This window comes from Hyla sarda, chromosome 3 (genome assembly GCF_029499605.1).
Source record: "Hyla sarda isolate aHylSar1 chromosome 3, aHylSar1.hap1, whole genome shotgun sequence".
Lineage (NCBI taxonomy): Eukaryota > Metazoa > Chordata > Amphibia > Anura > Hylidae > Hyla > Hyla sarda.
The window spans coordinates 22005679-22028014 of NC_079191.1; the positions used below are offsets into that span (position 1 = coordinate 22005679).

A 22336-nucleotide genomic window follows, 5' to 3' on the forward strand; every position below is an offset into this window, starting at 1 on the left:
AACTTTAAAAAAGGACACAGAGCCATACGTTTTCTAACTGGATACAATTCAAGTCCTATGAAAGGTCAACAACGCTAAGATGTTCAACTAGTCCATTCTAGTATTTGAGCCCTAGGAAAGTTTTACCTGAAGACCAGTGCTCTGTAGCCTTAACTTTGTAGCCTGATTTTGCCAAGTCTGTTTTAGTTTTATTTTCTTGTCTTCCCAAATATCAACAACACTGGGTTGTTCTACTAGTCCATACTAACAATTAAGCCTTAGTGAGGTTTTAACTGAAGACCAGTGCTCTTAACCCTTAAGCCAAGCATATAGAAAATGATTTTCTGTCACATTTGAAACAAAAAAAATCTCTGGTGGAACTCAAACCCACAACCTTTGAATCACTACTCTTCGCCAGGAGTCCAATGAAATGACGATCCTACTGTAAAGGACAGCATCAGCAGACCTTTGTTACTTCATCAATTTTTCCTTAGCCATTTCATTCTTTGTTGCCTGTTCTAAGGTGGCTTAAGACTTAATGACACAAAACTCAACTCTGGTGGGACTTGAACCCACAACCTTTGAATCACTGCCTCTCACTAGAAGTCCAATGCGCTATCCATTGCGCCACAGAGCCACACGTTCTCATGTTGGATGCAATAAAAGTCTTTCGAAATGTCGACAACACTGGATTTTTCCTCTAGTCCATACTAATATTTAATCCTTAGTGAGGTTTTAACTCAAGACCAGTGCTTTGAACCCTTAACTTTAAAAAAGGACACAGAGCCGTACGTTTTCTAACTGGATACAATTCAAGTCCTCTGAAAGGTCAACAACGCTAAGATGTTTAACTAGTCCATTCTAGTATTTGAGCCCTAGGAAAGTTTTACCTCAAGACCAGTGCTCTGTAGCCTTAACTTTGTAGCCTGATTTTGCCAAGTCTGTTTTAGTTTTATTTTCTTGTCTTCCGAAATATCAACAACACTGGGTTGTTCTACTAGTCCATACTAACAATTAAGCCTTAGTGAGGTTTTAACTGAAGACCAGTGCTCTTAACCCTTAAGCCAAGCATATAGAAAATGATTTTCTGTCACATTTGAAACAAAAAAAATCTCTGGTGGAACTCAAACCCACAACCTTTGAATCACTACTCTTCGCCAGGAGTCCAATGAAATGACGATCCTACTGTAAAGGACAGCATCAGCAGACCTTTGTTACTTCATCAATTTTTCCTTAGCCATTTCATTCTTTGTTGCCTGTTCTAAGGTGGCTTAAGACTTAATGACACAAAACTCAACTCTGGTGGGACTTGAACCCACAACCTTTGAATCACTGCCTCTCACTAGAAGTCCAATGCGCTATCCATTGCGCCACAGAGCCACACGTTCTCATGTTGGATGCAATAAAAGTCTTTCGAAATGTCGACAACACTGGATTTTTCCTCTAGTCCATACTAATATTTAATCCTTAGTGAGGTTTTAACTCAAGACCAGTGCTTTGAACCCTTAACTTTAAAAAAGGACACAGAGCCGTACGTTTTCTAACTGGATACAATTCAAGTCCTCTGAAAGGTCAACAACGCTAAGATGTTTAACTAGTCCATTCTAGTATTTGAGCCCTAGGAAAGTTTTACCTCAAGACCAGTGCTCTGTAGCCTTAACTTTGTAGCCTGATTTTGCCAAGTCTGTTTTAGTTTTATTTTCTTGTCTTCCGAAATATCAACAACACTGGGTTGTTCTACTAGTCCATACTAACAATTAAGCCTTAGTGAGGTTTTAACTGAAGACCAGTGCTCTTAACCCTTAAGCTAAGCATATAGAAAATGATTTTCTGTCACATTTGAAACAAAAAAAATCTCTGGTGGGACTCGAACCCACAACCTTTGAATCACTACTCTTTGCCAGGAGTCCAATGAAATGACAATCCTACTGTACAGGACAGCATTACCAAACCTTTGTTACCTCATCAGTTTTTCCTTCGCCATTTCATTCTTTTTTGCCTGTTCTAAGGTGGCTTAAGACTTAATGACACAAAACTCGACTCTGGTGGGACTCGAACCCACAACCTTTGAATCACTGCCTCTCACTAGAAATCCAATGCGCTATCCATTGCGCCACAGAGCCACACGTTCTCATGTTGGATGCAATAAAAGTCTTTCGAAATGTCGACAACACTGGATTTTTCCTCTAGTCCATACTAATATTTAATCCTTAGTGAGGTTTTAACTCAAGACCAGTGCTTTGAACCCTTAACTTTAAAAAAAGACACAGAGCCATACGTTTTCTAACTGGATACAATTCAAGTCCTCTGAAAGGTCAACAACTCTAAGATGTTCAACTAGTCCATTCTAGTATTTGAGCCCTAGGAAAGTTTTACCTCAAGACCAGTGCTCTGTAGCCTTAACTTTGTAGCCTGGTTTTGCCAAGTCTTTTTTATTTTTATTTTCTTGTCTTCCGAAATATCAACAACACTGGGTTGTTCTACTAGTCCATACTAATAATTAAGCCTTAGTGAGGTTTTAACAGAAGACCAGTGCTCTTAACCCTTAAGCAAAGCATACAGAAAATGATTTTCTTTACATTTGAAAAAAAAAAATCTCTGGTGGGACTCTAACCCACAACCTTTGAATCACTACTCTTCGCCAGGAGTCCAATGAAATGACAATCCTACTGTATAGGACAGCATTAGCAAACCTTTGTTACTTCTTCAGTCTTTCCATCCTTTTCCATTATTTTCTGCCTGTTTTAAGGAGGCCTTGGACTTAACGACACAAAACTCGACTCTGGTGGGACTTGAACCCACAACCTTTCGCCAGGAGTCCAATGAAATGACGATCCTACTGTAAAGGACAGCATCAGCAGACCTTTGTTACTTCATCAATTTTTCCTCAGCCATTTCATCATTTTTTGCCTGTTCTAAGGTGGCTTAAGACTTAATGACACAAAGCTCGACTCTGGTGGGACTCGAACCCACAACCTTTGAATCACTGCCTCTCACTAGAAGTCCAATGCGCTATCCATTGCGCCACAGAGCCACACGTTCTCATGTTGGATGCAATAAAAGTCTTTCGAAATGTCGACAACACTGGAGTTTTCCTCTAGTCCATACTAATATTTAATCCTTAGTGAGGTTTTAACTCAAGACAAGTGCTTTGAACCCTTAACTTTAAAAAAGGACACAGAGCCATACGTTTTCTAACTGGATACAATTCAAGTCCTCTGAAAGGTCAACAACGCTAAGATGTTCAACTAGTCCATTCTAGTATTTGAGCCCTAGGAAAGTTTTACCTCAAGACCAGTGCTCTGTAGCCTTAACTTTGTAGCCTGATTTTGCCAAGTCTGTTTTAGTTTTATTTTCTTGTCTTCCCAAATATCAACAACACTGGGTTGTTCTACTAGTCCATACTAACAATTAAGCCTTAGTAAGGTTTTAATGAAGACCAGTGCTCTTAACCCTTAAGCCAAGCATATAGAAAATGATTTTCTGTCACATTTGAAACAAAAAAAAGCTTTGGTGGGACTCGAACCCACAACCTTTGAATCACTACTCTTCGCCAGGAGTCCAATGAAATGACAATCCTACTGTACAGGACAGCATTACCAAACCTTTGTTACTTCATCAGTTATTCCTTAGCCATTTCATTCTTTTTTGCCTGTTCTAAGGTGGCTTAAGACTTAATGACACAAAACTCGACTCTGGTGGGACTCGAACCCACAACCTTTGAATCACTGCCTCTCACTAGAAGTCCAATGCGCTATCCATTGCGCCACAGAGCCACACGTTCTCATGTTGGATGCAATAAAAGTCTTTCGAAATGTCGACAACACTGGATTTTTCCTCTAGTCCATACTAATATTTAATCCTTAGTGAGGTTTTAACTCAAGACCAGTGCTTTGAACCCTTAACTTTAAAAAAAGACACAGAGCCATACGTTTTCTAACTCAATACAATTCAAGTCCTCTGAAAGGTCAACAACGCTAAGATGTTCAACTAGTCCATTCTAGTATTTGAGCCCTAGGAAAGTTTTACCTCAAGACCAGTGCTCTGTAGCCTTAACTTTGTAGCCTGATTTTGCCAAGTCTGTTTTAGTTTTATTTTCTTGTCTTCCGAAATATCAACAACACTGGGTTGTTCTACTAGTCCATACTAACAATTAAGCCTTAGTGAGGTTTTAACTGAAGACCAGTGCTCTTAACCCTTAAGCCAAGCATATAGAAAATGATTTTCTGTCACATTTGAAACAAAAAAAAGCTCTGGTGGGACTCGAACCCACAACCTTTGAATCACTACTCTTCGCCAGGAGTCCAATGAAATGACAATCCTACTGTACAGGACAGCATTAGCAAACCTTTGTTACTTCATCAGTTTTTCCTTAGCCATTTCATTATTTTTTGCCTGTTCTAAGGAGGCCTAGGACTTAACGACACAAAACATGACTCTGGTGGGACTCGAACCCACAACCTTTGAATCACTGCCTCTCACTAGAAGTCCAATGCGCTATCCATTGCGCCACAGAGCCACACATGCTCATGTTGAATGCAATAAAAGTCTTTCGAAATGTTGACAACACTGGATTTTTCCTCTAGTCCATACTAATATTTAATCCTTAGTGAGGTTTTAACTCAAGACCAGTGCTTTGAACCCTTAACTTTAAAAAAGGACACAGAGCCATACGTTTTCTAACTGGATACAATTCAAGTCCTCTGAAAGGTCAACAACGCTAAAACAATGCTAAGTCCTCTGAAAGGTCAACAACGCTAAGATGTTCAACTAGTCCATTCTAGTATTTGAGCCCTAGGAAAGTTTTACCTCAAGACCAGTGCTCTGTAGCCTTAACTTTGTAGCCTGATTTTGCCAAGTCTGTTTTAGTTTTATTTTCTTGTCTTCCGAAATATCAACAACACTGGGTTGTTCTACTAGTCCATACTAACAATTAAGCCTTAGTGAGGTTTTAACTGAAGACCAGTGCTCTTAACCCTTAAGCCAAGCATATAGAAAATGATTTTCTGTCACATTTGAAACAAAAAAAAGCTCTGGTGGGACTCGAACCCACAACCTTTGAATCACTACTCTTCGCCAGGAGTCCAATGAAATGACAATCCTACTGTACAGGACAGCATTACCAAACCTTTGTTACTTCATCAGTTTTTCCTTAGCCATTTCATTATTTTTTGCCTGTTCTAAGGAGGCCTAGGACTTAACGACACAAAACACGACTCTGGTGGGACTCGAACCCACAACCTTTGAATCACTGCCTCTCACTAGAAGTCCAATGCGCTATCCATTGCGCCACAGAGCCACACATGCTCATGTTGGATGCAATAAAAGTCTTTCGAAATGTCGACAACACTGGATTTTTCCTCTAGTCCATACTAATATTTAATCCTTACTGAGGTTTTAACTCAAGACCAGTGCTTTGAACCCTTAACTTTAAAAAAAGGACACAGAGCCATACGTTTTCTAACTGGATACAATTCAAGTCCTCTGAAAGGTCAACAACGCTAAGATGTTCAACTAGTCCATTCTAGTATTTGAGCCCTAGGAAAGTTTTACCTCAAGACCAGTGCTCTATAGCATTAATTTTTTAGCCTGATTTTGCCAAGTCTGTTTTAGTTTTATTTTCTTGTCTTCCCAAATATCAACAACACTGGGTTGTTCTACTAGTCCATACTAACAATTAAGCCTTAGTGAGGTTTTAACTGAAGACCAGTGCTCTTAACCCTTAAGCCAAGCATATAGAAAATGATTTTCTGTCACATTTGAAACAAAAAAAATCTCTGGTGGAACTCAAACCCACAACCTTTGAATCACTACTCTTCGCCAGGAGTCCAATGAAATGACGATCCTACTGTAAAGGACAGCATCAGCAGACCTTTGTTACTTCTTCAATTTTTCCTTAGCCATTTCATTCTTTTTTGCCTGTTCTAAGGTGGCTTAAGACTTAATGACACAAAACTCGACTCTGGTGGGACTCGAACCCACAACCTTTGAATCACTGCCTCTCACTAGAAGTCCAATGCGCTATCCATTGCACCACAGAGCCACACGTTCTCATGTTGGATGCAATAAAAGTCTTTCGAAATGTCGACAACACTGGAGTTTTCCTCTAGTCCATACTAATATTTAATCCTTAGTGAGGTTTTAACTCAAGACAAGTGCTTTGAACCCTTAACTTTAAAAAAGGACACAGAGCCATACGTTTTCTAACTGGATACAATTCAAGTCCTCTGAAAGGTCAACAACGCTAAGATGTTCAACTAGTCCATTCTAGTATTTGAGCCCTAGGAAAGTTTTACCTCAAGACCAGTGCTCTGTAGCCTTAACTTTGTAGCCTGATTTTGCCAAGTCTGTTTTAGTTTTATTTTCTTGTCTTCCGAAATATCAACAACACTGGGTTGTTCTACTAGTCCATACTAACAATTAAGCCTTAGTGAGGTTTTAACTGAAGACCAGTGCTCTTAACCCTTAAGCCAAGCATATAGAAAATGATTTTCTGTCACATTTGAAACAAAAAAATCTCTGGTGGGACTCGAACCCACAACCTTTGAATCACTACTCTTCGCCAGGAGTCCAATGAAATGACAATCCTACTGTACAGGACAGCATTACCAAACCTTTGTTACTTCAGCAGTTTTTCCTTAGCCATTTCATTCTTTTTTGCCTGTTCTAAGGTGGCTTAAGACTTAATGACACAAAACTCGACTCTGGTGGGACTCGAACCCACAACCTTTGAATCACTGCCTCTCACTAGAAGTCCAATGCGCTATCCATTGCGCCACAGAGCCACACGTTCTCATGTTGGATGCAATAAAAGTCTTTCGAAATGTCGACAACACTGGATTTTTCCTCTAATCCATACTAATATTTAATCCTTACTGAGGTTTTAACTCAAGACCAGTGCTTTGAACCCTTAACTTTAAAAAAGGACACAGAGCCATACGTTTTCTAACTGGATACAATTCAAGTCCTCTGAAAGGTCAACAACGCTAAGATGTTCAACTAGTCCATTCTAGTATTTGAGCCCTAGGAAAGTTTTACCTCAAGACCAGTGCTCTGTAGCCTTAACTTTGTAGCCTGATTTTGCCAAGTCTGTTTTATTTTTATTTTCTTGTCTTCCGAAATATCAACAACACTGGGTTGTTCTACTAGTCCATACTAACAATTAAGCCTTAGTGAGGTTTTAACTGAAGACCAGTGCTCTTAACCCTTAAGCCAAGCATATAGAAAATGATTTTCTGTCACATTTGAAACAAAAAAAATCTCTGGTGGAACTCGAACCTAAAACCTTTGAATCACTACTCTTCGCCAGGAGTCCAATGAAATGACAATCCTACTGTACAGGACAGCATTAGCAAACCTTTGTTACTTCATCAGTTTTTCCTTAGCCATTTCATTTTTTTTTGCCTGTTCGTTGTACGTTTTCTAACTGGATACAATTCAAGTCCTCTGAAAGGTCAACAACGCTAAGATGTTTAACAATTAAGCCTTAGTGAGGTTTTAACTGAAGACCAGTGCTCTTAACCCTTAAGCCAAGCATATAGAAAATGATTTTCTGTCACATTTGAAACAAAAAAAATCTCTGGTGGGACTCGAACCCACAACCTTTGAATCACTACTCTTCGCCAGGAGTCCAATGAAATGACAATCCTACTGTACAGGACAGCATTACCAAACCTTTGTTACTTCAGCAGTTTTTCCTTAGCCATTTCATTCTTATTTGCCTGTTCTAAGGTGGCTTAAGACTTAATGACACAAAACTCGACTCTGGTGGGACTCGAACCCACAACCTTTGAATCACTGCCTCTCACTAGAAGTCCAATGCGCTATCCATTGCGCCACAGAGCCACACGTTCTCATGTTGGATGAAATATCAACAACACTGGGTTGTTCTACTAGTCCATACTAATAATTAAGCCTTAGTGAGGTTTTAACTGAAGACCAGTGCTCTTAACCCTTAAGCAAAGCATACAGAAAATGATTTTCTTTACATTTGAAAAAAAAAATCTCTGGTGGGACTCTAACCCACAACCTTTGAATCACTACTCTTCGCCAGGAGTCCAATGAAATGACAATCCTACTGTACAGGACAGCATTTGCAAACCTTTGTTACTTCATCAGTTTTTCCTTAGCCATTTCATTATTTTTTACCTGTTCTAAGGAGGCCTAGGACTTAACGACACAAAACACGACTCTGGTGGGACTCGAACCCACAACCTTTGAATCACTGCCTCTCACTAGAAGTCCAATGCGCTATCCATTGCGCCACAGAGCCACACGTTCTCATGTTGGATGCAATAAAAGTCTTTCGAAATGTCGACAACACTGGATTTTTCCTCTAGTCCATACTAAGATTTAATCCTTAGTGAGGTTTTAACTCAAGACAAGTGCTTTGAACCCTTAACTTTAAAAAAGGACACAGAGCCATACGTTTTCTAACTGGATACAATTCAAGTCCTCTGAAAGGTCAACAACGCTAAGATGTTCAACTAGTCCATTCTAGTATTTGAGCCCTAGGAAAGTTTTACCTCAAGACCAGTGCTCTGTAGCCTTAACTTTGTAGCCTGATTTTGCCAAGTCTGTTTTAGTTTTATTTTCTTGTCTTCCGAAATATCAACAACACTGGGTTGTTCTACTAGTCCATACTAACAATTAAGCCTTAGTGAGGTTTTAACTGAAGACCAGTGCTCTTAACCCTTAAGCCAAGCATATAGAAAATGATTTTCTGTCACATTTGAAACAAAAAAATCTCTGGTGGGACTCGAACCCACAACCTTTGAATCACTACTCTTCGCCAGGAGTCCAATGAAATGACAATCCTACTGTACAGGACAGCATTACCAAACCTTTGTTACTTCAGCAGTTTTTCCTTAGCCATTTCATTCTTTTTTGCCTGTTCTAAGGTGGCTTAAGACTTAATGACACAAAACTCGACTCTGGTGGGACTCGAACCCACAACCTTTGAATCACTGCCTCTCACTAGAAGTCCAATGCGCTATCCATTGCGCCACAGAGCCACACGTTCTCATGTTGGATGCAATAAAAGTCTTTCGAAATGTCGACAACACTGGATTTTTCCTCTAGTCCATACTAATATTTAATCCTTACTGAGGTTTTAACTCAAGACCAGTGCTTTGAACCCTTAACTTTAAAAAAGGACACAGAGCCGTACGTTTTCTAACTGGATACAATTCAAGTCCTCCGAAAGGTCAACAACGCTAAGATGTTCTACTAGTCCATTCTAGTATTTGAGCCCTAGGAAAGTTTTACCTCAAGACCAGTGCTCTGTAGCCTTAACTTTGTAGCCTGATTTTGCCAAGTCTGTTTTAGTTTTATTTTATTGTCTTCCGAAATATCAACAACACTGGGTTGTTCTACTAGTCCATACTAACAATTAAGCCTTAGTGAGGTTTTAACTGAAGACCAGTGCTCTTAACCCTTAAGCCAAGCATATAGAAAATGATTTTCTGTCACATTTGAAACAAAAAAAAAGCTCTGGTGGGACTCAAACCCACAACCTTTGAATCACTACTCTTCGCCAGGAGTCCAATGAAATGACAATCCTACTGTACAGGACAGCATTTGCAAACCTTTGTTACATTATCAGTTTTTCCTTAGCCATTTAATTATTTTTTACCTGTTCTAAGGAGGCCTAGGACTTAACGACACAAAACACGACTCTGGTGGTACTCGAACCCACAACCTTTGAATCACTGCCTCTCACTAGAAGTCCAATGCGCTATCCATTGCGCCACAGAGCCACACGTTCTCATGTTGGATGCAATAAAAGTCTTTCGAAATGTCGACAACACTGGATTTTTCCTCTAGTCCATACTAATATTTAATCCTTAGTGAGGTTTTAACTCAAGACAAGTGCTTTGAACCCTTAACTTTAAAAAAGGACACAGAGCCATACGTTTTCTAACTGGATACAATTCAAGTCCTCTGAAAGGTCAACAACGCTAAGATGTTCAACTAGTCCATTCTAGTATTTGAGCCCTAGGAAAGTTTTACCTCAAGACCAGTGCTCTGTAGCCTTAACTTTGTAGCCTGATTTTGCCAAGTCTGTTTTAGTTTTATTTTCTTGTCTTCCGAAATATCAACAACACTGGGTTGTTCTACTAGTCCATACTAACAATTAAGCCTTAGTGAGGTTTTAACTGAAGACCAGTGCTCTTAACCCTTAAGCCAAGCATATAGAAAATGATTTTCTGTCACATTTGAAACAAAAAAATCTCTGGTGGGACTCGAACCCACAACCTTTGAATCACTACTCTTCGCCAGGAGTCCAATGAAATGACAATCCTACTGTACAGGACAGCATTACCAAACCTTTGTTACTTCAGCAGTTTTTCCTTAGCCATTTCATTCTTTTTTGCCTGTTCTAAAGTGGCTTACGACTTAATGACACAAAACTCGACGCTGGTGGGACTCGAACCCACAACCTTTGAATCACTGCCTCTCACTAGAAGTCCAATGCGCTATCCATTGCGCCACAGAGCCACACGTTCTCATGTTGGATGCAATAAAAGTCTTTCGAAATGTCGACAACACTGGATTTTTCCTCTAGTCCATACTAATATTTAATCCTTACTGAGGTTTTAACTCAAGACCAGTGCTTTGAACCCTTAACTTTAAAAAAGGACACAGAGCCGTACGTTTTCTAACTGGATACAATTCAAGTCCTCCGAAAGGTCAACAACGCTAAGATGTTCTACTAGTCCATTCTAGTATTTGAGCCCTAGGAAAGTTTTACCTCAAGACCAGTGCTCTGTAGCCTTAACTTTGTAGCCTGATTTTGCCAAGTCTGTTTTACTTTTATTTTATTGTCTTCCGAAATATCAACAACACTGGGTTGTTCTACTAGTCCATACTAACAATTAAGCCTTAGTGAGGTTTTAACTGAAGACCAGTGCTCTTAACCCTTAAGCCAAGCATATAGAAAATGATTTTCTGTCACATTTGAAACAAAAAAAAAAGCTCTGGTGGGACTCAAACCCACAACCTTTGAATCACTACTCTTCGCCAGGAGTCCAATGAAATGACAATCCTACTGTACAGGACAGCATTTGCAAACCTTTGTTACTTCATCAGTTTTTCCTTAGCCATTTCATTATTTTTTACCTGTTCTAAGGAGGCCTAGGACTTAACGACACAAAACACGACTCTGGTGGTACTCGAACCCACAACCTTTGAATCACTGCCTCTCACTAGAAGTCCAATGCGCTATCCATTGCGCCACAGAGCCACACCTTCTCACGTTGGATGCAATAAAAGTCTTTCGAAATGTCGACAACACTGGATTTTTCCTCTAGTACATACTAATATTTAATCCTTAGTGAGGTTTTAACTCAAGACCAGTGCTTTGAACCCTTAACTTTAAAAAAGGACACAGAGCCATACGTTTTCTAACTGGATACAATTCAAGTCCTCCGAAAGGTCAACAACGCTAAGATGTTCAACTAGTCCATTCTAGTATTTGAGCCCTAGGAAAGTTTTACCTCAAGACCAGTGCTCTGTAGCCTTAACTTTGTAGCCTGATTTTGCCAAGTCTGTTTTAGTTTTATTTTCTTGTCTTCCGAAATATCAACAACACTGGGTTGTTCTACTAGTCCATACTAACAATTAAGCCTTAGTGAGGTTTTAACTGAAGACCAGTGCTCTTAACCCTTAAGCCAAGCATATAGAAAATGATTTTCTGTCACATTTGAAACAAAAAAAATCTCTGGTGGAACTCGAACCCAAAACCTTTGAATCACTACTCTTTGCCAGGAGTCCAATGAAATGACAATCCTACTGTACAGGACAGCATTAGCAAACCTTTGTTACTTCATCAGTTTTTCCTTAGCCATTTCATTATTTTTTGCCTGTTCTAAGGAGGCCTAGGACTTAACGACACAAAACACGACTCTGGTGGGACTCGAACCCACAACCTTTGAATCACTGCCTCTCACTAGAAGTCCAATGCGCTATCCATTGCGTCACAGAGCCACACGTTCTCATGTTGGATGCAATAAAAGTCTTTCGAAATGTCGACAACACTGGATTTTTCCTCTAGTCCATACTAATATTTAATCCTTACTGAGGTTTTAACTCAAGACCAGTGCTTTGAACCCTTAACTTTAAAAAAGGACACAGAGCCATACGTTTTCTAACTGGATACAATTCAAGTCCTATGAAAGGTCAACAACGCTAAGATGTTCAACTAGTCCATTCTAGTATTTGAGCCCTAGGAAAGTTTTACCTGAAGACCAGTGCTCTGTAGCCTTAACTTTGTAGCCTGATTTTGCCAAGTCTGTTTTAGTTTTATTTTCTTGTCTTCCCAAATATCAACAACACTGGGTTGTTCTACTAGTCCATACTAACAATTAAGCCTTAGTGAGGTTTTAACTGAAGACCAGTGCTCTTAACCCTTAAGCCAAGCATATAGAAAATGATTTTCTGTCACATTTGAAACAAAAAAAATCTCTGGTGGAACTCAAACCCACAACCTTTGAATCACTACTCTTCGCCAGGAGTCCAATGAAATGACGATCCTACTGTAAAGGACAGCATCAGCAGACCTTTGTTACTTCATCAATTTTTCCTTAGCCATTTCATTCTTTGTTGCCTGTTCTAAGGTGGCTTAAGACTTAATGACACAAAACTCAACTCTGGTGGGACTTGAACCCACAACCTTTGAATCACTGCCTCTCACTAGAAGTCCAATGCGCTATCCATTGCGCCACAGAGCCACACGTTCTCATGTTGGATGCAATAAAAGTCTTTCGAAATGTCGACAACACTGGATTTTTCCTCTAGTCCATACTAATATTTAATCCTTAGTGAGGTTTTAACTCAAGACCAGTGCTTTGAACCCTTAACTTTAAAAAAGGACACAGAGCCGTACGTTTTCTAACTGGATACAATTCAAGTCCTCTGAAAGGTCAACAACGCTAAGATGTTTAACTAGTCCATTCTAGTATTTGAGCCCTAGGAAAGTTTTACCTCAAGACCAGTGCTCTGTAGCCTTAACTTTGTAGCCTGATTTTGCCAAGTCTGTTTTAGTTTTATTTTCTTGTCTTCCGAAATATCAACAACACTGGGTTGTTCTACTAGTCCATACTAACAATTAAGCCTTAGTGAGGTTTTAACTGAAGACCAGTGCTCTTAACCCTTAAGCTAAGCATATAGAAAATGATTTTCTGTCACATTTGAAACAAAAAAAATCTCTGGTGGGACTCGAACCCACAACCTTTGAATCACTACTCTTTGCCAGGAGTCCAATGAAATGACAATCCTACTGTACAGGACAGCATTACCAAACCTTTGTTACCTCATCAGTTTTTCCTTCGCCATTTCATTCTTTTTTGCCTGTTCTAAGGTGGCTTAAGACTTAATGACACAAAACTCGACTCTGGTGGGACTCGAACCCACAACCTTTGAATCACTGCCTCTCACTAGAAATCCAATGCGCTATCCATTGCGCCACAGAGCCACACGTTCTCATGTTGGATGCAATAAAAGTCTTTCGAAATGTCGACAACACTGGATTTTTCCTCTAGTCCATACTAATATTTAATCCTTAGTGAGGTTTTAACTCAAGACCAGTGCTTTGAACCCTTAACTTTAAAAAAAGACACAGAGCCATACGTTTTCTAACTGGATACAATTCAAGTCCTCTGAAAGGTCAACAACTCTAAGATGTTCAACTAGTCCATTCTAGTATTTGAGCCCTAGGAAAGTTTTACCTCAAGACCAGTGCTCTGTAGCCTTAACTTTGTAGCCTGGTTTTGCCAAGTCTTTTTTATTTTTATTTTCTTGTCTTCCGAAATATCAACAACACTGGGTTGTTCTACTAGTCCATACTAATAATTAAGCCTTAGTGAGGTTTTAACAGAAGACCAGTGCTCTTAACCCTTAAGCAAAGCATACAGAAAATGATTTTCTTTACATTTGAAAAAAAAAAATCTCTGGTGGGACTCTAACCCACAACCTTTGAATCACTACTCTTCGCCAGGAGTCCAATGAAATGACAATCCTACTGTATAGGACAGCATTAGCAAACCTTTGTTACTTCTTCAGTCTTTCCATCCTTTTCCATTATTTTCTGCCTGTTTTAAGGAGGCCTTGGACTTAACGACACAAAACTCGACTCTGGTGGGACTTGAACCCACAACCTTTCGCCAGGAGTCCAATGAAATGACGATCCTACTGTAAAGGACAGCATCAGCAGACCTTTGTTACTTCATCAATTTTTCCTCAGCCATTTCATCATTTTTTGCCTGTTCTAAGGTGGCTTAAGACTTAATGACACAAAGCTCGACTCTGGTGGGACTCGAACCCACAACCTTTGAATCACTGCCTCTCACTAGAAGTCCAATGCGCTATCCATTGCGCCACAGAGCCACACGTTCTCATGTTGGATGCAATAAAAGTCTTTCGAAATGTCGACAACACTGGAGTTTTCCTCTAGTCCATACTAATATTTAATCCTTAGTGAGGTTTTAACTCAAGACAAGTGCTTTGAACCCTTAACTTTAAAAAAGGACACAGAGCCATACGTTTTCTAACTGGATACAATTCAAGTCCTCTGAAAGGTCAACAACGCTAAGATGTTCAACTAGTCCATTCTAGTATTTGAGCCCTAGGAAAGTTTTACCTCAAGACCAGTGCTCTGTAGCCTTAACTTTGTAGCCTGATTTTGCCAAGTCTGTTTTAGTTTTATTTTCTTGTCTTCCCAAATATCAACAACACTGGGTTGTTCTACTAGTCCATACTAACAATTAAGCCTTAGTAAGGTTTTAATGAAGACCAGTGCTCTTAACCCTTAAGCCAAGCATATAGAAAATGATTTTCTGTCACATTTGAAACAAAAAAAAGCTTTGGTGGGACTCGAACCCACAACCTTTGAATCACTACTCTTCGCCAGGAGTCCAATGAAATGACAATCCTACTGTACAGGACAGCATTACCAAACCTTTGTTACTTCATCAGTTATTCCTTAGCCATTTCATTCTTTTTTGCCTGTTCTAAGGTGGCTTAAGACTTAATGACACAAAACTCGACTCTGGTGGGACTCGAACCCACAACCTTTGAATCACTGCCTCTCACTAGAAGTCCAATGTGCTATCCATTGCGCCACAGAGCCACACGTTCTCATGTTGGATGCAATAAAAGTCTTTCGAAATGTCGACAACACTGGATTTTTCCTCTAGTCCATACTAATATTTAATCCTTAGTGAGGTTTTAACTCAAGACCAGTGCTTTGAACCCTTAACTTTAAAAAAAGACACAGAGCCATACGTTTTCTAACTCAATACAATTCAAGTCCTCTGAAAGGTCAACAACGCTAAGATGTTCAACTAGTCCATTCTAGTATTTGAGCCCTAGGAAAGTTTTACCTCAAGACCAGTGCTCTGTAGCCTTAACTTTGTAGCCTGATTTTGCCAAGTCTGTTTTAGTTTTATTTTCTTGTCTTCCGAAATATCAACAACACTGGGTTGTTCTACTAGTCCATACTAACAATTAAGCCTTAGTGAGGTTTTAACTGAAGACCAGTGCTCTTAACCCTTAAGCCAAGCATATAGAAAATGATTTTCTGTCACATTTGAAACAAAAAAAAGCTCTGGTGGGACTCGAACCCACAACCTTTGAATCACTACTCTTCGCCAGGAGTCCAATGAAATGACAATCCTACTGTACAGGACAGCATTAGCAAACCTTTGTTACTTCATCAGTTTTTCCTTAGCCATTTCATTATTTTTTGCCTGTTCTAAGGAGGCCTAGGACTTAACGACACAAAACATGACTCTGGTGGGACTCGAACCCACAACCTTTGAATCACTGCCTCTCACTAGAAGTCCAATGCGCTATCCATTGCGCCACAGAGCCACACATGCTCATGTTGAATGCAATAAAAGTCTTTCGAAATGTTGACAACACTGGATTTTTCCTCTAGTCCATACTAATATTTAATCCTTAGTGAGGTTTTAACTCAAGACCAGTGCTTTGAACCCTTAACTTTAAAAAAGGACACAGAGCCATACGTTTTCTAACTGGATACAATTCAAGTCCTCTGAAAGGTCAACAACGCTAAAACAATGCTAAGTCCTCTGAAAGGTCAACAACGCTAAGATGTTCAACTAGTCCATTCTAGTATTTGAGCCCTAGGAAAGTTTTACCTCAAGACCAGTGCTCTGTAGCCTTAACTTTGTAGCCTGATTTTGCCAAGTCTGTTTTAGTTTTATTTTCTTGTCTTCCGAAATATCAACAACACTGGGTTGTTCTACTAGTCCATACTAACAATTAAGCCTTAGTGAGGTTTTAACTGAAGACCAGTGCTCTTAACCCTTAAGCCAAGCATATAGAAAATGATTTTCTGTCACATTTGAAACAAAAAAAAGCTCTGGTGGGACTCGAACCCACAACCTTTGAATCACTACTCTTCGCCAGGAGTCCAATGAAATGACAATCCTACTGTACAGGACAGCATTACCAAACCTTTGTTACTTCATCAGTTTTTCCTTAGCCATTTCATTATTTTTTGCCTGTTCTAAGGAGGCCTAGGACTTAACGACACAAAACACGACTCTGGTGGGACTCGAACCCACAACCTTTGAATCACTGCCTCTCACTAGAAGTCCAATGCGCTATCCATTGCGCCACAGAGCCACACATGCTCATGTTGGATGCAATAAAAGTCTTTCGAAATGTCGACAACACTGGATTTTTCCTCTAGTCCATACTAATATTTAATCCTTACTGAGGTTTTAACTCAAGACCAGTGCTTTGAACCCTTAACTTTAAAAAAAGGACACAGAGCCATACGTTTTCTAACTGGATACAATTCAAGTCCTCTGAAAGGTCAACAACGCTAAGATGTTCAACTAGTCCATTCTAGTATTTGAGCCCTAGGAAAGTTTTACCTCAAGACCAGTGCTCTATAGCATTAATTTTTTAGCCTGATTTTGCCAAGTCTGTTTTAGTTTTATTTTCTTGTCTTCCCAAATATCAACAACACTGGGTTGTTCTACTAGTCCATACTAACAATTAAGCCTTAGTGAGGTTTTAACTGAAGACCAGTGCTCTTAACCCTTAAGCCAAGCATATAGAAAATGATTTTCTGTCACATTTGAAACAAAAAAAATCTCTGGTGGAACTCAAACCCACAACCTTTGAATCACTACTCTTCGCCAGGAGTCCAATGAAATGACGATCCTACTGTAAAGGACAGCATCAGCAGACCTTTGTTACTTCTTCAATTTTTCCTTAGCCATTTCATTCTTTTTTGCCTGTTCTAAGGTGGCTTAAGACTTAATGACACAAAACTCGACTCTGGTGGGACTCGAACCCACAACCTTTGAATCACTGCCTCTCACTAGAAGTCCAATGCGCTATCCATTGCGCCACAGAGCCACACGTTCTCATGTTGGATGCAATAAAAGTCTTTCGAAATGTCGACAACACTGGAGTTTTCCTCTAGTCCATACTAATATTTAATCCTTAGTGAGGTTTTAACTCAAGACAAGTGCTTTGAACCCTTAACTTTAAAAAAGGACACAGAGCCATACGTTTTCTAACTGGATACAATTCAAGTCCTCTGAAAGGTCAACAACGCTAAGATGTTCAACTAGTCCATTCTAGTATTTGAGCCCTAGGAAAGTTTTACCTCAAGACCAGTGCTCTGTAGCCTTAACTTTGTAGCCTGATTTTGCCAAGTCTGTTTTAGTTTTATTTTCTTGTCTTCCGAAATATCAACAACACTGGGTTGTTCTACTAGTCCATACTAACAATTAAGCCTTAGTGAGGTTTTAACTGAAGACCAGTGCTCTTAACCCTTAAGCCAAGCATATAGAAAATGATTTTCTGTCACATTTGAAACAAAAAAATCTCTGGTGGGACTCGAACCCACAACCTTTGAATCACTACTCTTCGCCAGGAGTCCAATGAAATGACAATCCTACTGTACAGGACAGCATTACCAAACCTTTGTTACTTCAGCAGTTTTTCCTTAGCCATTTCATTCTTTTTTGCCTGTTCTAATGTGGCTTAAGACTTAATGACACAAAACTCGACTCTGGTGGGACTCGAACCCACAACCTTTGAATCACTGCCTCTCACTAGAAGTCCAATGCGCTATCCATTGCGCCACAGAGCCACACGTTCTCATGTTGGATGCAATAAAAGTCTTTCGAAATGTCGACAACACTGGATTTTTCCTCTAATCCATACTAATATTTAATCCTTACTGAGGTTTTAACTCAAGACCAGTGCTTTGAACCCTTAACTTTAAAAAAGGACACAGAGCCATACGTTTTCTAACTGGATACAATTCAAGTCCTCTGAAAGGTCAACAACGCTAAGATGTTCAACTAGTCCATTCTAGTATTTGAGCCCTAGGAAAGTTTTACCTCAAGACCAGTGCTCTGTAGCCTTAACTTTGTAGCCTGATTTTGCCAAGTCTGTTTTATTTTTATTTTCTTGTCTTCCGAAATATCAACAACACTGGGTTGTTCTACTAGTCCATACTAACAATTAAGCCTTAGTGAGGTTTTAACTGAAGACCAGTGCTCTAGTCCATACTAATATTTAATCCTTACTGAGGTTTTAACTCAAGACCAGTGCTTTGAACCCTTAACTTTAAAAAAGGACACAGAGCCGTACATTTTCTAACTGGATACAATTCAAGTCCTCCGAAAGGTCAACAACGCTAAGATGTTCTACTAGTCCATTCTAGTATTTGAGCCCTAGGAAAGTTTTACCTCAAGACCAGTGCTCTGTAGCCTTAACTTTGTAGCCTGATTTTGCCAAGTCTGTTTTAGTTTTATTTTCTTGTCTTCCGAAATATCAACAACACTGGGTTGTTCTACTAGTCCATACTAACAATTAAGCCTTAGTGAGGTTTTAACTGAAGACCAGTGCTCTTAACCCTTAAGCCAAGCATATAGAAAATGATTTTCTGTCACATTTGAAACAAAAAAAATCTCTGGTGGAACTCGAACCCAAAACCTTTGAATCACTACTCTTCGCCAGGAGTCCAATGAAATGACAATCCTACTGTACAGGACAGCATTAGCAAACCTTTGTTACTTCATCAGTTTTTCCTTAGCCATTTCATTTTTTTTTGCCTGTTCGTTGTACGTTTTCTAACTGGATACAATTCAAGTCCTCTGAAAGGTCAACAACGCTAAGATGTTTAACAATTAAGCCTTAGTGAGGTTTTAACTGAAGACCAGTGCTCTTAACCCTTAAGCCAAGCATATAGAAAATGATTTTCTGTCACATTTGAAACAAAAAAAATCTCTGGTGGGACTCGAACCCACAACCTTTGAATCACTACTCTTCGCCAGGAGTCCAATGAAATGACAATCCTACTGTACAGGACAGCATTACCAAACCTTTGTTACTTCAGCAGTTTTTCCTTAGCCATTTCATTCTTATTTGCCTGTTCTAAGGTGGCTTAAGACTTAATGACACAAAACTCGACTCTGGTGGGACTCGAACCCACAACCTTTGAATCACTGCCTCTCACTAGAAGTCCAATGCGCTATCCATTGCGCCACAGAGCCACACGTTCTCATGTTGGATGAAATATCAACAACACTGGGTTGTTCTACTAGTCCATACTAATAATTAAGCCTTAGTGAGGTTTTAACTGAAGACCAGTGCTCTTAACCCTTAAGCAAAGCATACAGAAAATGATTTTCTTTACATTTGAAAAAAAAAATCTCTGGTGGGACTCTAACCCACAACCTTTGAATCACTACTCTTCGCCAGGAGTCCAATGAAATGACAATCCTACTGTACAGGACAGCATTTGCAAACCTTTGTTACTTCATCAGTTTTTCCTTAGCCATTTCATTATTTTTTACCTGTTCTAAGGAGGCCTAGGACTTAACGACACAAAACACGACTCTGGTGGGACTCGAACCCACAACCTTTGAATCACTGCCTCTCACTAGAAGTCCAATGCGCTATCCATTGCGCCACAGAGCCACACGTTCTCATGTTGGATGCAATAAAAGTCTTTCGAAATGTCGACAACACTGGAGTTTTCCTCTAGTCCATACTAATATTTAATCCTTAGTGAGGTTTTAACTCAAGACAAGTGCTTTGAACCCTTAACTTTAAAAAAGGACACAGAGCCATACGTTTTCTAACTGGATACAATTCAAGTCCTCTGAAAGGTCAACAACGCTAAGATGTTCAACTAGTCCATTCTAGTATTTGAGCCCTAGGAAAGTTTTACCTCAAGACCAGTGCTCTGTAGCCTTAACTTTGTAGCCTGATTTTGCCAAGTCTGTTTTAGTTTTATTTTCTTGTCTTCCGAAATATCAACAACACTGGGTTGTTCTACTAGTCCATACTAACAATTAAGCCTTAGTGAGGTTTTAACTGAAGACCAGTGCTCTTAACCCTTAAGCCAAACATATAGAAAATGATTTTCTGTCACATTTGAAACAAAAAAATCTCTGGTGGGACTCGAACCCACAACCTTTGAATCACTACTCTTCGCCAGGAGTCCAATGAAATGACAATCCTACTGTACAGGACAGCATTACCAAACCTTTGTTACTTCAGCAGTTTTTCCTTAGCCATTTCATTCTTTTTTGCCTGTTCTAAGGTGGCTTAAGACTTAATGACACAAAACTCGACTCTGGTGGGACTCGAACCCACAACCTTTGAATCACTGCCTCTCACTAGAAGTCCAATGCGCTATCCATTGCGCCACAGAACCACACGTTCTCATGTTGGATGCAATAAAAGTCTTTCGAAATGTCGACAACACTGGATTTTTCCTCTAGTCCATACTAATATTTAATCCTTAGTGAGGTTTTAACTCAAGACCAGTGCTTTGAACTCTTAACTTTAAAAAAGGACACAGAGCCATACGTTTTCTAACTGGATACAATTCAAGTCCTCTGAAAGGTCAACAACGCTAAGATGTTCAACTAGTCCATTCTAGTATTTGAGCCCTAGGAAAGTTTTACCTCAAGACCAGTGCTCTGTAGCCTTAACTTTGTAGCCTGATTTTGCCAAGTCTGTTTTAGTTTTATTTTCTTGTCTTCCGAAATATCAACAACACTGGGTTGTTCTACTAGTCCATACTAACAATTAAGCCTTAGTGAGGTTTTAACTGAAGACCAGTGCTCTTAACCCTTAAGCCAAGCATATAGAAAATGATTTTCTGTCACATTTGAAACAAAAAAAATCTCTGGTGGAACTCGAACCCAAAACCTTTGAATCACTACTCTTCGCCAGGAGTCCAATGAAATGACAATCCTACTGTACAGGACAGCATTAGCAAACCTTTGTTACTTCATCAGTTTTTCCATAGCCATTTCATTATTTTTTGCCTGTTCTAAGGAGGCCTAGGACTTAACGACACAAAACACGACTCTGGTGGGACTCGAACCCACAACCTTTGAATCACTTCCTCTCACTAGAAGTCCAATGCGCTATCCATTGCGCCACAGAGCCACACGTTCTCATGTTGGATGCAATAAAAGTCTTTCGAAATGTCGACAACACTGGATTTTTCCTCTAATCCATACTAATATTTAATCCTTACTGAGGTTTTAACTCAAGACCAGTGCTTTGAACCCTTAACTTTAAAAAAGGACACAGAGCCATACGTTTTCTAACTGGATACAATTCAAGTCCTCTGAAAGGTCAACAACGCTAAGATGTTCAACTAGTCCATTCTAGTATTTGAGCCCTAGGAAAGTTTTACCTCAAGACCAGTGCTCTGTAGCCTTAACTTTGTAGCCTGATTTTGCCAAGTCTGTTTTATTTTTATTTTCTTGTCTTCCGAAATATCAACAACACTGGGTTGTTCTACTAGTCCATACTAACAATTAAGCCTTAGTGAGGTTTTAACTGAAGACCAGTGCTCTTAACCCTTAAGCCAAGCATATAGAAAATGATTTTCAGTCACATTTGAAACAAAAAAATCTCTGGTGGGACTCGAACCCACAACCTTTGAATCACTACTCTTCGCCAGGAGTCCAATGAAATGACAATCCTACTGTACAGGACAGCATTACCAAACCTTTGTTACTTCAGCAGTTTTTCCTTATCCATTTCATTCTTTTTTGCCTGTTCTAAGGTGGCTTAAGACTTAATGACACAAAACTCGACTCTGGTGGGACTCGAACCCACAACCTTTGAATCACTGCCTCTCACTAGAAGTCCAATGCGCTATCCATTGCGCCACAGAGCCACACGTTCTCATGTTGGATGCAATAAAAGTCTTTCGAAATGTCGACAACACTGGATTTTTCCTCTAGTCCATACTAATATTTAATCCTTACTGAGGTTTTAACTCAAGACCAGTGCTTTGAACCCTTAACTTTAAAAAAGGACACAAAATGACACA

The 22336-nt window shown here is 39.5% G+C and overlaps 29 non-coding genes across 29 annotated transcripts; all 29 read right to left on the reverse strand.

Annotated features, from left to right (window-relative positions):
- Positions 1 to 530: 530 nt before the first annotated feature.
- On the reverse strand, positions 531 to 616 carry TRNAR-UCU (transfer RNA arginine (anticodon UCU)). Its single transcript is given in 2 exon segments — positions 531 to 566; positions 580 to 616. It is a non-coding gene; the product is annotated as a tRNA-Arg (tRNA).
- Positions 617 to 1273: 657 nt separating this feature from the next.
- Positions 1274 to 1359, reverse strand: TRNAR-UCU (transfer RNA arginine (anticodon UCU)). The gene is given in 2 exon segments: positions 1274 to 1309; positions 1323 to 1359. It is a non-coding gene; the product is annotated as a tRNA-Arg (tRNA).
- A 657-nt stretch (positions 1360 to 2016) lies between these two features.
- Positions 2017 to 2102, reverse strand: TRNAR-UCU (transfer RNA arginine (anticodon UCU)). Its single transcript is given in 2 exon segments — positions 2017 to 2052; positions 2066 to 2102. It is a non-coding gene; the product is annotated as a tRNA-Arg (tRNA).
- Positions 2103 to 2927: 825 nt separating this feature from the next.
- TRNAR-UCU (transfer RNA arginine (anticodon UCU)) lies at positions 2928 to 3013 on the reverse strand. The gene is given in 2 exon segments: positions 2928 to 2963; positions 2977 to 3013. It is a non-coding gene; the product is annotated as a tRNA-Arg (tRNA).
- A 656-nt stretch (positions 3014 to 3669) lies between these two features.
- TRNAR-UCU (transfer RNA arginine (anticodon UCU)) lies at positions 3670 to 3755 on the reverse strand. The gene is given in 2 exon segments: positions 3670 to 3705; positions 3719 to 3755. It is a non-coding gene; the product is annotated as a tRNA-Arg (tRNA).
- A 657-nt stretch (positions 3756 to 4412) lies between these two features.
- Positions 4413 to 4498, reverse strand: TRNAR-UCU (transfer RNA arginine (anticodon UCU)). The gene is given in 2 exon segments: positions 4413 to 4448; positions 4462 to 4498. It is a non-coding gene; the product is annotated as a tRNA-Arg (tRNA).
- A 694-nt stretch (positions 4499 to 5192) lies between these two features.
- Positions 5193 to 5278, reverse strand: TRNAR-UCU (transfer RNA arginine (anticodon UCU)). The gene is given in 2 exon segments: positions 5193 to 5228; positions 5242 to 5278. It is a non-coding gene; the product is annotated as a tRNA-Arg (tRNA).
- A 658-nt stretch (positions 5279 to 5936) lies between these two features.
- TRNAR-UCU (transfer RNA arginine (anticodon UCU)) lies at positions 5937 to 6022 on the reverse strand. Its single transcript is given in 2 exon segments — positions 5937 to 5972; positions 5986 to 6022. It is a non-coding gene; the product is annotated as a tRNA-Arg (tRNA).
- Positions 6023 to 6678: 656 nt separating this feature from the next.
- TRNAR-UCU (transfer RNA arginine (anticodon UCU)) lies at positions 6679 to 6764 on the reverse strand. Its single transcript is given in 2 exon segments — positions 6679 to 6714; positions 6728 to 6764. It is a non-coding gene; the product is annotated as a tRNA-Arg (tRNA).
- A 974-nt stretch (positions 6765 to 7738) lies between these two features.
- Positions 7739 to 7824, reverse strand: TRNAR-UCU (transfer RNA arginine (anticodon UCU)). The gene is given in 2 exon segments: positions 7739 to 7774; positions 7788 to 7824. It is a non-coding gene; the product is annotated as a tRNA-Arg (tRNA).
- Positions 7825 to 8165: 341 nt separating this feature from the next.
- On the reverse strand, positions 8166 to 8251 carry TRNAR-UCU (transfer RNA arginine (anticodon UCU)). The gene is given in 2 exon segments: positions 8166 to 8201; positions 8215 to 8251. It is a non-coding gene; the product is annotated as a tRNA-Arg (tRNA).
- A 656-nt stretch (positions 8252 to 8907) lies between these two features.
- Positions 8908 to 8993, reverse strand: TRNAR-UCU (transfer RNA arginine (anticodon UCU)). The gene is given in 2 exon segments: positions 8908 to 8943; positions 8957 to 8993. It is a non-coding gene; the product is annotated as a tRNA-Arg (tRNA).
- A 658-nt stretch (positions 8994 to 9651) lies between these two features.
- TRNAR-UCU (transfer RNA arginine (anticodon UCU)) lies at positions 9652 to 9737 on the reverse strand. The gene is given in 2 exon segments: positions 9652 to 9687; positions 9701 to 9737. It is a non-coding gene; the product is annotated as a tRNA-Arg (tRNA).
- A 656-nt stretch (positions 9738 to 10393) lies between these two features.
- On the reverse strand, positions 10394 to 10479 carry TRNAR-UCU (transfer RNA arginine (anticodon UCU)). Its single transcript is given in 2 exon segments — positions 10394 to 10429; positions 10443 to 10479. It is a non-coding gene; the product is annotated as a tRNA-Arg (tRNA).
- Positions 10480 to 11138: 659 nt separating this feature from the next.
- TRNAR-UCU (transfer RNA arginine (anticodon UCU)) lies at positions 11139 to 11224 on the reverse strand. Its single transcript is given in 2 exon segments — positions 11139 to 11174; positions 11188 to 11224. It is a non-coding gene; the product is annotated as a tRNA-Arg (tRNA).
- A 657-nt stretch (positions 11225 to 11881) lies between these two features.
- TRNAR-UCU (transfer RNA arginine (anticodon UCU)) lies at positions 11882 to 11967 on the reverse strand. The gene is given in 2 exon segments: positions 11882 to 11917; positions 11931 to 11967. It is a non-coding gene; the product is annotated as a tRNA-Arg (tRNA).
- A 657-nt stretch (positions 11968 to 12624) lies between these two features.
- Positions 12625 to 12710, reverse strand: TRNAR-UCU (transfer RNA arginine (anticodon UCU)). The gene is given in 2 exon segments: positions 12625 to 12660; positions 12674 to 12710. It is a non-coding gene; the product is annotated as a tRNA-Arg (tRNA).
- A 657-nt stretch (positions 12711 to 13367) lies between these two features.
- Positions 13368 to 13453, reverse strand: TRNAR-UCU (transfer RNA arginine (anticodon UCU)). The gene is given in 2 exon segments: positions 13368 to 13403; positions 13417 to 13453. It is a non-coding gene; the product is annotated as a tRNA-Arg (tRNA).
- Positions 13454 to 14278: 825 nt separating this feature from the next.
- TRNAR-UCU (transfer RNA arginine (anticodon UCU)) lies at positions 14279 to 14364 on the reverse strand. Its single transcript is given in 2 exon segments — positions 14279 to 14314; positions 14328 to 14364. It is a non-coding gene; the product is annotated as a tRNA-Arg (tRNA).
- A 656-nt stretch (positions 14365 to 15020) lies between these two features.
- TRNAR-UCU (transfer RNA arginine (anticodon UCU)) lies at positions 15021 to 15106 on the reverse strand. Its single transcript is given in 2 exon segments — positions 15021 to 15056; positions 15070 to 15106. It is a non-coding gene; the product is annotated as a tRNA-Arg (tRNA).
- Positions 15107 to 15763: 657 nt separating this feature from the next.
- Positions 15764 to 15849, reverse strand: TRNAR-UCU (transfer RNA arginine (anticodon UCU)). Its single transcript is given in 2 exon segments — positions 15764 to 15799; positions 15813 to 15849. It is a non-coding gene; the product is annotated as a tRNA-Arg (tRNA).
- Positions 15850 to 16543: 694 nt separating this feature from the next.
- Positions 16544 to 16629, reverse strand: TRNAR-UCU (transfer RNA arginine (anticodon UCU)). Its single transcript is given in 2 exon segments — positions 16544 to 16579; positions 16593 to 16629. It is a non-coding gene; the product is annotated as a tRNA-Arg (tRNA).
- Positions 16630 to 17287: 658 nt separating this feature from the next.
- TRNAR-UCU (transfer RNA arginine (anticodon UCU)) lies at positions 17288 to 17373 on the reverse strand. The gene is given in 2 exon segments: positions 17288 to 17323; positions 17337 to 17373. It is a non-coding gene; the product is annotated as a tRNA-Arg (tRNA).
- A 656-nt stretch (positions 17374 to 18029) lies between these two features.
- Positions 18030 to 18115, reverse strand: TRNAR-UCU (transfer RNA arginine (anticodon UCU)). The gene is given in 2 exon segments: positions 18030 to 18065; positions 18079 to 18115. It is a non-coding gene; the product is annotated as a tRNA-Arg (tRNA).
- Positions 18116 to 19440: 1325 nt separating this feature from the next.
- Positions 19441 to 19526, reverse strand: TRNAR-UCU (transfer RNA arginine (anticodon UCU)). Its single transcript is given in 2 exon segments — positions 19441 to 19476; positions 19490 to 19526. It is a non-coding gene; the product is annotated as a tRNA-Arg (tRNA).
- A 341-nt stretch (positions 19527 to 19867) lies between these two features.
- TRNAR-UCU (transfer RNA arginine (anticodon UCU)) lies at positions 19868 to 19953 on the reverse strand. Its single transcript is given in 2 exon segments — positions 19868 to 19903; positions 19917 to 19953. It is a non-coding gene; the product is annotated as a tRNA-Arg (tRNA).
- A 656-nt stretch (positions 19954 to 20609) lies between these two features.
- TRNAR-UCU (transfer RNA arginine (anticodon UCU)) lies at positions 20610 to 20695 on the reverse strand. Its single transcript is given in 2 exon segments — positions 20610 to 20645; positions 20659 to 20695. It is a non-coding gene; the product is annotated as a tRNA-Arg (tRNA).
- Positions 20696 to 21352: 657 nt separating this feature from the next.
- TRNAR-UCU (transfer RNA arginine (anticodon UCU)) lies at positions 21353 to 21438 on the reverse strand. Its single transcript is given in 2 exon segments — positions 21353 to 21388; positions 21402 to 21438. It is a non-coding gene; the product is annotated as a tRNA-Arg (tRNA).
- Positions 21439 to 22094: 656 nt separating this feature from the next.
- Positions 22095 to 22180, reverse strand: TRNAR-UCU (transfer RNA arginine (anticodon UCU)). Its single transcript is given in 2 exon segments — positions 22095 to 22130; positions 22144 to 22180. It is a non-coding gene; the product is annotated as a tRNA-Arg (tRNA).
- Positions 22181 to 22336: the final 156 nt, after the last annotated feature.